Source organism: Pan troglodytes, chromosome 1, assembly GCF_028858775.2.
Source record: "Pan troglodytes isolate AG18354 chromosome 1, NHGRI_mPanTro3-v2.0_pri, whole genome shotgun sequence".
Classification (NCBI taxonomy): Eukaryota; Metazoa; Chordata; class Mammalia; order Primates; family Hominidae; genus Pan; species Pan troglodytes.
Window position 1 is genome coordinate 110,433,082 of NC_072398.2, and position 10,303 is coordinate 110,443,384.

General features: G+C 42.0%; 1 long non-coding RNA gene and 1 pseudogene across 1 annotated transcript; one reads left to right on the top strand and one right to left on the bottom strand.

Annotated features, from left to right (window-relative positions):
* Positions 1-410: 410 nt before the first annotated feature.
* LOC134810577 (uncharacterized) lies at positions 411-9,909 on the bottom strand. Its single transcript, XR_010159018.1, has 3 exons — positions 9,652-9,909; positions 2,190-2,280; positions 411-654 (listed from the first exon to the last, which is right to left on the bottom strand). It is a non-coding gene; the product is annotated as an uncharacterized LOC134810577 (long non-coding RNA).
* On the top strand, positions 2,400-2,859 carry LOC112208664 (small ribosomal subunit protein uS19-like; annotated as a pseudogene).
* Positions 9,910-10,303: the final 394 nt, after the last annotated feature.

Genomic DNA, 10,303 nt, shown 5'->3' on the forward strand with positions numbered 1-10,303 from the left:
GCTCTATGTGTCTCTTCATCTGTATCCTTTATAATAAATCGGTAAACATAAGGTCTATAAGAAAGTAATAGGGTTAAGTGAGGTCATAAGGGCAAGGCCTTATCCCACAGGACTGTTGTCCTCATGAGAAGAGGACGAGACACCAGGGAACCTCTCCACACAAGCATAGCCAAGAGGCCATATGAAGACACAGCCAGAAGGCAGCCACCCACCATGAGGAAAGAGAGACCTCATCAGAAACCAACCCTGGTGGCGCACTGATATTGGATCTAACCTCCAGAAATGTGAGAAAATAATTTTTTTTTTTTTAAAGATGAACTGGTGTGGGCGTAGAGTTTTACAGTAGAAATAATATGTCAAAGAGGTTAAGTTTGGTCTTGAGAGTAAACTGGTTCAAATTCCAGTTCCACCACTATTTTAATGAGGATTAGGTTTGGCTGTAAATGACAAACCCCAAAACAATAGCAGCTTAAGCAAGTTAGATGTTTACTTTTCTCTTTCATGTAAAATTTTGGAGGTGGCCACCTCAGGATTCCCAAGTTAGCTCCAGCATGTCCTCAGGGACCAAGGCTCCTGCTCCCTTGCGGCTCTGCTGTTGAGGGCCTTGGTCACATCATGGCACTGGCTGGCACCCTCCGGCTCAAGCTGTCACGTCTGCATTTCAGCAGCGGAGAGAAGGCTGAGAGTTCCAGGAAGTTGCACATACCGCTTTTGCTTATATCCTATTGCCCACAATTTAGTCACACGGACACCTAGCTTCAACAGAGTCTGGAGAATGTAGTCATAACTCTAGAAGGCCACATGCTCAGCTAAAAATGAGGGTCTACTACTGTACAATAAGGAGAAATTAGATTTTAGAGGAAAATAGTTTCTGTCATACTAGCTGTGTGACTTCGGGGAAATGAATTAATCTCTCTGATTCTCAGTTTCCTCATTCAAGAGTTAGAAGAACGCAAGCAAACACCTTAGCAAAGTGCCTGGCACTGATGAAGGGTTGAGCTATTATTACTTTCCTTTGGTTGTGGCTAGGCTAGCAGGAGGCAGTATCCCTCACAGGGAGAGTGTACATGCAAGCCTGCCTGAATCTGAGTTTTTTTTCGTGCCACTTACCAGCTCTGTGACTTGGGGTTTGTTACTTGACCTTTCTGAATCTTAGTTTTTTCATTGATAGAATGGAGGCAGCAATAATCCTTTCTTTATAGGGTTCTTGTGAGGATTGAGATATTGTATGTAAAGCATTTCATAGGGTACTCAGCAAGAGAGACTCTAAAAGTGCTGGCTTCTTCTATTATTACTAGTCAAGACAAGCCCTGAGTGACCTTGAGATCGACCATGAAGAAGATGCTGGAGAAGGTTCCATAGGATTCTGCCTGGCCACCAGACTCCAAAATTCAGTTCGTTCTAAGGGGCGGGACTGATGCTGTAACCAGGAGGCAATAAATTAACTTGACCTCCAATGACTGTATAAGTACGCTTGCATTTTGAATTCTCTCCAAATACAGCTGATCTTAAACGCAACGGGAACATCCTCTGCCTTCCTGCACGTTTTCACTCCCCCAAACTGTCAGCAATTCTCATCTACAGGGTGCCTTTCCCAAAGGGCTCAGGCAATAAGCACCAGGATGAGAAGTGCTAAAGCCAGAAGGAATTTCTGGCCCCAGCAGGACCTGGAGGGCTGTGCCCAGGCTGTGTATACGCTGGGACTGCCTGTCCCCTCAGGCAGAAGTTGCAGAGAAGCAGAAAATAAGCCAGGATCAGGTGAGCCAGACTTCAGCTTGATGAAACAAGCAAAACACACTATTTCTCTTTAGCTCGGGCTCCTGGGATTAGCGGTTAGGTCCCTAGAGTATACTGGGTGTTTATTCTCGGAGACCCGAGGCTCCAAGGAGTAGCAAGAGTCGGAGGCACAGGGCCTCCCCAGGTAGCTCATTGTTGGTTCTACTTCTTGCAGAAGCCAAATTGGGATCCTCTGCCATATACCCTTCATGTTCACAGGCTGCTTCCCAATTCAGCATCAGCTGAGCAACTGCCAGCGGTCCCCGAGAGACAGGAAAGAATGGGTGGGAAATGGACGACTGCGGCCCTGCTGGTTCCCACGCTTCCAGGCTCCCAGGGCACCCTTCCCACTCAGCCCTACTGACTGCCATAGTGACTGCTCCATCAGTTACCATGGCCGCTCGGCAACCCACCTGTAAACGAAGCCACTGTTCGATCCCAGAAAACTCCCAATTAAATCACAAATCTGCTGTTTTTCTGCTGTCTGCGAAGAGGATGTATCACCTGAAGCGAAAAATTGGAAACAACCTAAATGACTAAGGAAAAGGGATTGGTTGCACAAACGATGGTTGCATCATTTCAAGTAATATTATGTGGCCATTAAAAAATATAAATCATTTTTCTGAGGATCTGGCAAGATGGCAGAGGTAGAGCAGAAAAAGAAGCGGACCTTCCGCAAGTTCACCTACTGCGGCGTGGACCTCGAGCAGCTGCTGGACATGTCCTACGAGCAGCTGATATAGCCGTACAGCGCGCGCCAGCGGTGGCGGCTGAACTGGGGCCTGCGGCGGAAGCAGCGCTCTCTGCTGAAGCGCCTGCGCAAGGCCAAGAAGGCGGTGCCGCCCATGGAGAAGCCGGAAGTGGTGAAGACTCACCTGCGGGACATGATCATCCTGCCCGAGATGGTGGGCAGCATGGTGGGCGTCTACAACGGCAAGACCTTCAACCAGGTGGAGGTCATGCCGGAGATGATCAGCCACTACCTGGGCGAGTTCTCCATCACCTACAAGCCCGTGAAGCACAGCCGGCTTCAGGGCCACCCACTCCTCCTGCTTCATCCCCCTCAAGCAGTGGCTCAGCTAATAAAGGCACACATGTCTCAAAAAAAAAAATATATATATATATATAAAATCATAAGGATATATATAATCATGAGGAGATATATATATATATAAATCAAGAAGATTATGTGGTGACTAGGAAATATGGTTATATTATGATGTTCAGTGAAAATATAAAATCTCATCTCTGCCATGAGTGCAGTGGTAAAAACTATATGTACATCTGGATAAATAAAAACACACCAAAAAAGAGAAAAAATGGGGTGGGAGGATGGTGGGTACAATTTCCCCTTTCATGTATTCTGGTATTTTTCCTGCTGTTTGTGCACTAAGTAAGAAAATCATTTTAAAATCTTGCTCACTAACCTATCATGCACTTTCACCTTCCCCCAAAGAGGAAAAAGCCTCATTCACTGAAATTTGCTAGTGTAGCTCCTTTGCTTATTTTGATATCAACTTTTCAATCAATATTCTCAGGAAAAGATATGACTATTTTAAGTTGAAAGCAAACCACAGATGAACTCAGTTCCCTGGTCAATTATCCTCCCAGTAGGTGGTGACAGTTAAAAGCAGCTCCTTAAGGGCCAAAAGCAGCTCCTTAAGGGCCCAAAACAGCTCCTTAAGGGCCAAACCCTGCAGTGAGGCCTGTAAATAACTTAGATTCTTCAGGTGCTCAGCGTTTGAATTCCTGGATCACCTGCGGCAGGCTCACCTGAAGTAGACATTAGAGGTGGGGCTGTTCTGCACCAGGAACAAAGCTACTCAAAAATCCTTGACTCTTTGAATTTGGCTGAGTGAACAGGAAAATTAAGAAATCATCACTTTAAAATGACCCAGAATTTCAGGAGCCACTTTAATACCATTCCTGCCACCAACTCATTGTGTAAGCCTAAGCACATCACTTAGCCACTCTCCAGACTAAGGGAACGGATTGTAGCCTGCCTGTAAATGGCTGATGGACAGAAAAACATGAAAACGATGGTGCTGAGCACTTTGCAAAAAGGAAACAGAGTTCATTTCAAAGAACCTGGGATCTGGAGTCAGAAAGTCTGGATCCAAGCCAAAATCTGCCACGCATGAACACTGGGACGTTAAGGCTATTAGTTTCTGAGTCTGTTTCCTCAGTAAAATGGGGATAATACTCTGTGCAACTGGATTGTTTTGACATTTAAATGAGTTTATGAGAAAAAGCTTTGTAAATTGTAAAGCACATGTATTAGTTTTTAGGGTTGCCATAATAAAATTCCAGAGACTGTGTGGTTTAAACAACAGAAATTTTTTTTTTCACAATTCGTGAGTCCAGAAGCCTGAGATTAAGGTGTCAGCAGGGTTGGTTTCTTGTGAGGCCTCTCTCCTTGGCTTACAGACGGCTGCCTTCTCTCTGTGTCTTCCCATGATCTTTCTCGATATGTGTCCGTGTCCTAGTCTCCTCTTCCTATAAGGACACCACTCATATGGAATTAGGGCCCACCGAAATGACCTCATTTTAACTTCATTACCTCTTAGAAGACCCTATCTCCAAATACAGACGTATTTTATCTGTTTTATTGTACTTGGCTTTATTATGCTTCACAGAAACTGCTTTTTTCACAAATTGAGGGTTTGTGGCAACCCAGCATTGAGCAAGTCTATTGGCATCATTTTTCCAAATACGTGTGCTCACTTCATGGCTTTGTGTCACATTTTGGTAATTCTCATAATATTTCAGACTTGTTCATTATTTTTTCTGTTATGATAATCTGTGATAAGTGATACTTGATGTTACTATTATGATTGTTTTGGGGTGCCATGGACTGTACCTATATAAAACAGCAAACTTAATTGATGAATTTGTGTGTTCTGATTGCTCCACTGATTGGCGGTTCCCCAATCTCTCCCTCTCCTTGAGCAGAAATCCATGGATAAGTGGACCTGCATAGTTCAAACCTGTGTTGTTCAAGGGTCAATTGTATTTTAAGCCCACTGTTGCGACCTGCTGCTCAGAAAAAAAGATTTCTTTCCAAATATTACTGTTCATTGACAATGTATTTTGTCACCCAAGATCTCTGATAGAGATGTACAAGGAGATTAATGTGTTTATGTCTGCTAACACAACATCCATTCTGCAGCCCATTGATCAAGGAGTAATTTTGACTTTCAAGTCTTGTAATTTAAGAAATACATTTTGTAAGGCTATAGCTGCCACAGATAGTGATTCCTCTGATGGACCTGGGCAAAGTAAAATTGAAAATCTTCTGAAAAGGATTCACCATTCTAGATGTCACTAAGAACACCTGTGATTCATGGGAGGAGGTCAAAATATCAACATTAGCAGGAGTTTGGAAGAAGTTGATTCCAACCCTCATGGTTGACGAGGAGCTTAAGACTTCAGTGGAGGAAGTAATTGCAGATATGGTAGAAATAGCAAGAAAACTAGAATTAGAAGTGGAACCTGAAGATGTAACTTGAGAAAAGAAAAACAGCTCAGACCAGAAAGACTTACACCTACCCATGCCTGGGGGTAATTGTTGAAAGACATTTGTTTCTGAGCAGCTGCCTCACCCATGATCTTCTTGTTCCTGGAATCTGTGTTACAAAGGACAATGTATAGCCAATGAATAGCTTATGTTATTTTAATGTAAATTCTTGGTAAACACCTTCAGAACTTGCTCTTCTTTTTTCCTGTAAAAACCCACTTATACCTGCTGCTAATTAGAGCATATGTTCAGGGCAATTTGATTCTATGCTCCTATGTTGCAATCCTCAAACTTGACCCAAATAAACTCTCTACTTACACTAATTTTGCCTCAGTTTTTTCCTCCAGGTTGACATTTTGAATTGCTGCAATTTTATGATAAAACTTGAATGGATAAGGAATTGCTTATCATGGATGAGCCAAGAAAGTGTTTTTTTGTTTGTTTGTTTTGTTCTTTGTTTTTTTTTTTTTAGATGAAATCCACTCCTGGTGAAGATGCTGTGACCATTGTTAAAATGACCACAAAGGTTTTAGAATATTACAGAAGCCTAAAGCAGTGACAGGGTTTGAGAGGATTGTGTCCAATTTTTTTTTTCCATCTGTGGGATATGATGAGGTTTCTCTTCAAATAATCTGATCAATCTTTTATTCTTTAATTCATAGTTACCCACCCCCTTTTTTTCTCCTTTTTTCTCCTTTTTTTCCATTTTGCCTTTGTTAGGTGCGCAGGCACGCCACAGTACCAAGCATTATGAGTACCAGCTCACATTCCTTTCCTTATTTGGAAAGAGGACTAACTTTCTAGCTCATTACAGACACCCTTTCCCCTTCCTCTCCACTGTATTTTATGTGCCCACCCTATCTAAAAAAATCATATGTTTAGCCAACCGGATTAGTTTAGATTGTACCACCTGACCCCGGCCAATGAGGAAAGGGTACAGGGGCAGGACTTGCGTCAGAAATAAAGGCTCTCATGCTCCTTTGTTCAGGTGTGCTCTCATGGTGACTGGCCAAAGAGGCATCCCTCTGCACAGAAGTAAAATTGCTTTGCTAAGAATCCTTTGTTTGAGTGTTCAATTTCCTTAGGATTTTGAGCCTTATTCCTAACACATCCCCTCAAGAATTTATCCTTTGAGTTATAAAAACAATCCAATTACACTCTTTACATTATTTTAAAATGTACTATTTGGCCAGGCACAGTGGTTCACGCCTGTAATCCCAGCACTTTGGGAGGCTGAGGCGGGCAGATCACCTGAGGTCGGGGTTCAAGACCAGCCTGACCAACATGGAGAAACCCCGTCTTTACTAAAAATACAAAATTAGCTGGGCATGGTGGTGCATGCCTGTAATCCCAGCTACTTGGGAGGCTGAGGCAGGAGAATCACTTGAACCCGGGAGGTGGAGGTTGCAGTGAGCCAAGATTGCACCATTGCACTCCAGCCTGGGCAACAAGAGTGAAACTCTGTCTCAAAAAAATAAAAAATAAAAATAAAAATGTACAATTAAGTTATTATTGACTATACTCATCCTATGGTGCTATAAAATAGTAGGTCTTACTCCTTCTGTTTTTTTACATTAAATGCTTATCAACCATCCACACCTCCCCCCATGTTTCCTAATACCCTTCCCAGCTAGTAACCATCCTTCTACTCTGTGTCCATGAGTTCAATTGTTTTGATTTTTAGACCCCACAAATAAGTGAGAACATACAATGTTAGTCTTTCTGTGCCTGGCTGATTTCACTTAACATAATAATCTCCAGTTCTATCCATATTATTGCAAACGACTGGATCTCACTCTTTTCTTTTATGGCTGAATAGTACTCTATATGTGTATGTACGACATTTATTATTTATTTATTTATTTTTTTGAGACAGAGTCTTTCTCTGTCGCCCAGCCTGGGGTGCAGTGGCGCGATCTCAGCTCACTGAAACCTCCGCCTCCCGGGTTCAAGTAATTCTCTGCCTCAGCCTTCCAAGTAGCTGGAATTACAGGCATCTGTCACCATGCCTGGCTAATTTTTTTGTATTTTTAGTACTGATGGGGTTTCACTATCTTGCCCAGGCTGTTCTTGAACTCCTGACCTCGTGATCCACCTGCCTCGGCCTCCCAAAGTGCTGGGATTACAGGCGTGAGCCACTGTGCCTAGCCCCACATTTTCTTTATTCATTCATCTGTTGATGGACACTTAGGTTGCTTCTAAATCTTAGCTATTATAAACAGTGCTGCAACAAACATAGGAGTGCAGATATCTCTTCGATGAACTGATTTCCTTTCTTTTGGGTTTACTTTCAGTAGGATCGTTGGATCATACGGCAGCTAAATTTTTAGTTTTTTCAGGAACCTCCAAACTGTTCTCCATGGTGGTTGTACTAACTTACATTCCCACCAACAGCATATGGGGTTCCCTTTTCTCCATGTCCTTGCCAGCATTTGTTATTGCCTTCTTTTGGATATAAACCATTTTAACTGGGGTGAGAGTATATCTCATTGTAGTTTTGATTTGCATTTCTCTGATACTCAGTGATGCTGAGCACCTTTTCATATACCTGTTTGCCATTTGTATGTCTTCTTTTGAGAAATGTCTATTGAGATCTTTTGCTCATTTTTTATTGGATTATTAATTTTTTTTTTCCCTATAGAGTTGTTTGAGCTCCTTATGTATTCTGGTTATTAATCCCTTGTGGGATGGGTAGTTTGCAAATATTTTCTCCCATTCTGTGGGTTGTCTCTTCACTTTGCTGACTGTATTTTCTCTGCAGAAGCTTTTTAACTTGATGTGATCCTACTTGTCCATTTTTGCTTTGGTTGCCTGTGTTTGTGGGATATTGCTCAAGGAATTTTTCCGCAGACCAATGCCCTGGAGATTTTCCCCAATGTTTTCCTATAGTAGTTTCATAGTTTGAGGTCTTAAATTTAAATCTTTAATCCATTTTGATTTGATTTGTGGATATGGTGAGAGATAGAGGTCTAGTTTCATTCCTCTGCATATGGATATCTAGTTTTTGCAGTATCATTTATGGAAAAGCCTGTCTTTTCCCCAGTATATGTTCTTGGCATCTTGTCAAAAATGAGTTCACTGTAGGTGTGTGGATTTGTTTCTGGGTTCTCTATTCTGTTCCATTGGTCTATGTGTCTGTTTTTATGCCAGTACCTTGCTGTTTTGGTTACTATAGCTCTGTAGTATAATTTGAAGTCAGGTAATGTGATTCCTTCAGTTTTATTCTTTTTGCTTAGGATAGCTTTGGCTATTCTGAGTATTTTGTGGTTCAATATATTTAGGATTGTTTCTTCTATTTCTGTAAAGAATGCCATTGGTACTTTTGTAGGAATTGCATTGAATCTGTAGATTTTTGGGGGTAGTATGGACATTTTAACAAGATTTAGTCTTCCAATCCATGAACGTGGAATATTTTTCCATTTTTTGGTGTCTTCTTCAATTTCTTTCAATTGAGACCAATTTTGAAAGACTTTCTGGTTAAAATGGTATCAAAGCTGGGCATGGTGGCTCATGCCTGTAATCCAAGCACTTTGGGAGGCCGAGCTGGGCAGATCACAAGGTCAGGAGATCAAGACCAGCCTGGCCAACATAGCAAAACCCTGTCTCTACTAAAAATACAAAAACTAGCTGGGTGTGCTGGCATGTGCCTGTAGTCCCAGCTACTCCGGCGGCTGAGGAAGGAGAATCACTTGAACCTGGGAAGTGGAGGTTGCAGTGAGCTGAGATTGTGCCATTGCACTCCAACCTGGGTGACAGAGTGAGACTCCATCTCCAAAAAATAAAATAAAATAAAATAAAATAAAATAAATAAAATAAAATAAAATAAAATGGTATCAAACAGTATCTCATGCTACAGAGAAAACTTTCGTGAAAGGAAGAGTCAATCAATGAGACAAACTTCATGTCTTATTTTAAGAAATTGCTACAGCCACCCCAGCTTTCAGCAACTACAACTGTGATCAGTCAGCAGTCATCAATATTATGGCAAGATCCTCCACAAGCAAAAAAATTACAACTCCCTGACAGCTCAGATGATCATTAGCACTTTTTAGTAATAAAGCATCTTTTAATTAAGGTATGTTCATTTTTTTCTAGACATAATGCTGTTGCACACATAGTAAACTACAGCATAGTATAAACATAACCTTTATATGCACTGCAAAACCAAAAAAAAATGTGTGTGACTGGCTTTATTGTGATATTTGTTTTATTTCAGTGGCTGAAACTCAACCAACAATATTCCCAAGGTATGCCTGTTCAGTCACATTCTGAGGTACTGGGGTTTAGGACTTCAATATATGAATTTGGAGACACAATTCAGCCATAACAACACAATATAAATATTTTTCTGGACTTACCTGGGACTTCCCATGATGGGCATTTAGCTCACAGTAGGAAATAGCTTTGTTGACCATTTTTCCACTACATCATCATGGCGAGAGGCAGCAGGAGAGACCTGACAGCACTCTGAGCTTGCTCTCTGCTGCTGTGGGGCCAGGATCTTCTGCGGCTATGGGCCTCCAGTCCCACTCAGCAAATAAATGAGCCATATTCCCTTTGGGTTTGAAATGCTTTTTTGTAGGAAAGGAGTAATCAAATACTTAACAGCTACTAACTGTTAAGTATTAACAGGGAGAAACAGGTGTGCATGGGCTGTGGGCATTTGTCTCTGTTTACATTTGTAAGTGTCTTCTGGAACAGCCCATCCAGGCCCTTTAAGGAGCTTTCACCAGCTAAAGGAAAAACTACCAACAGGGAGGCCAGGTCACTTTTCTTCCAAATTCTTCCCAAAGTATTTACTTTCATCTGCTGGGAAAAGACCTCAACAAACATTTATCAAGGACCTCTTTTGTGCCTGAGGCTGTGCTGGGTCTGGAAGGAATGTACTGCTTCACTGGGCCTGTTTAGTAAATACAGACATTGCTCAACCAACAAGGAGGAGAGAGAGTCCGTGGGTTCAGGAGCTGGGAATTCACTTGTGCCAGCAGAATGCAGGAGGGCCCTGGTCAG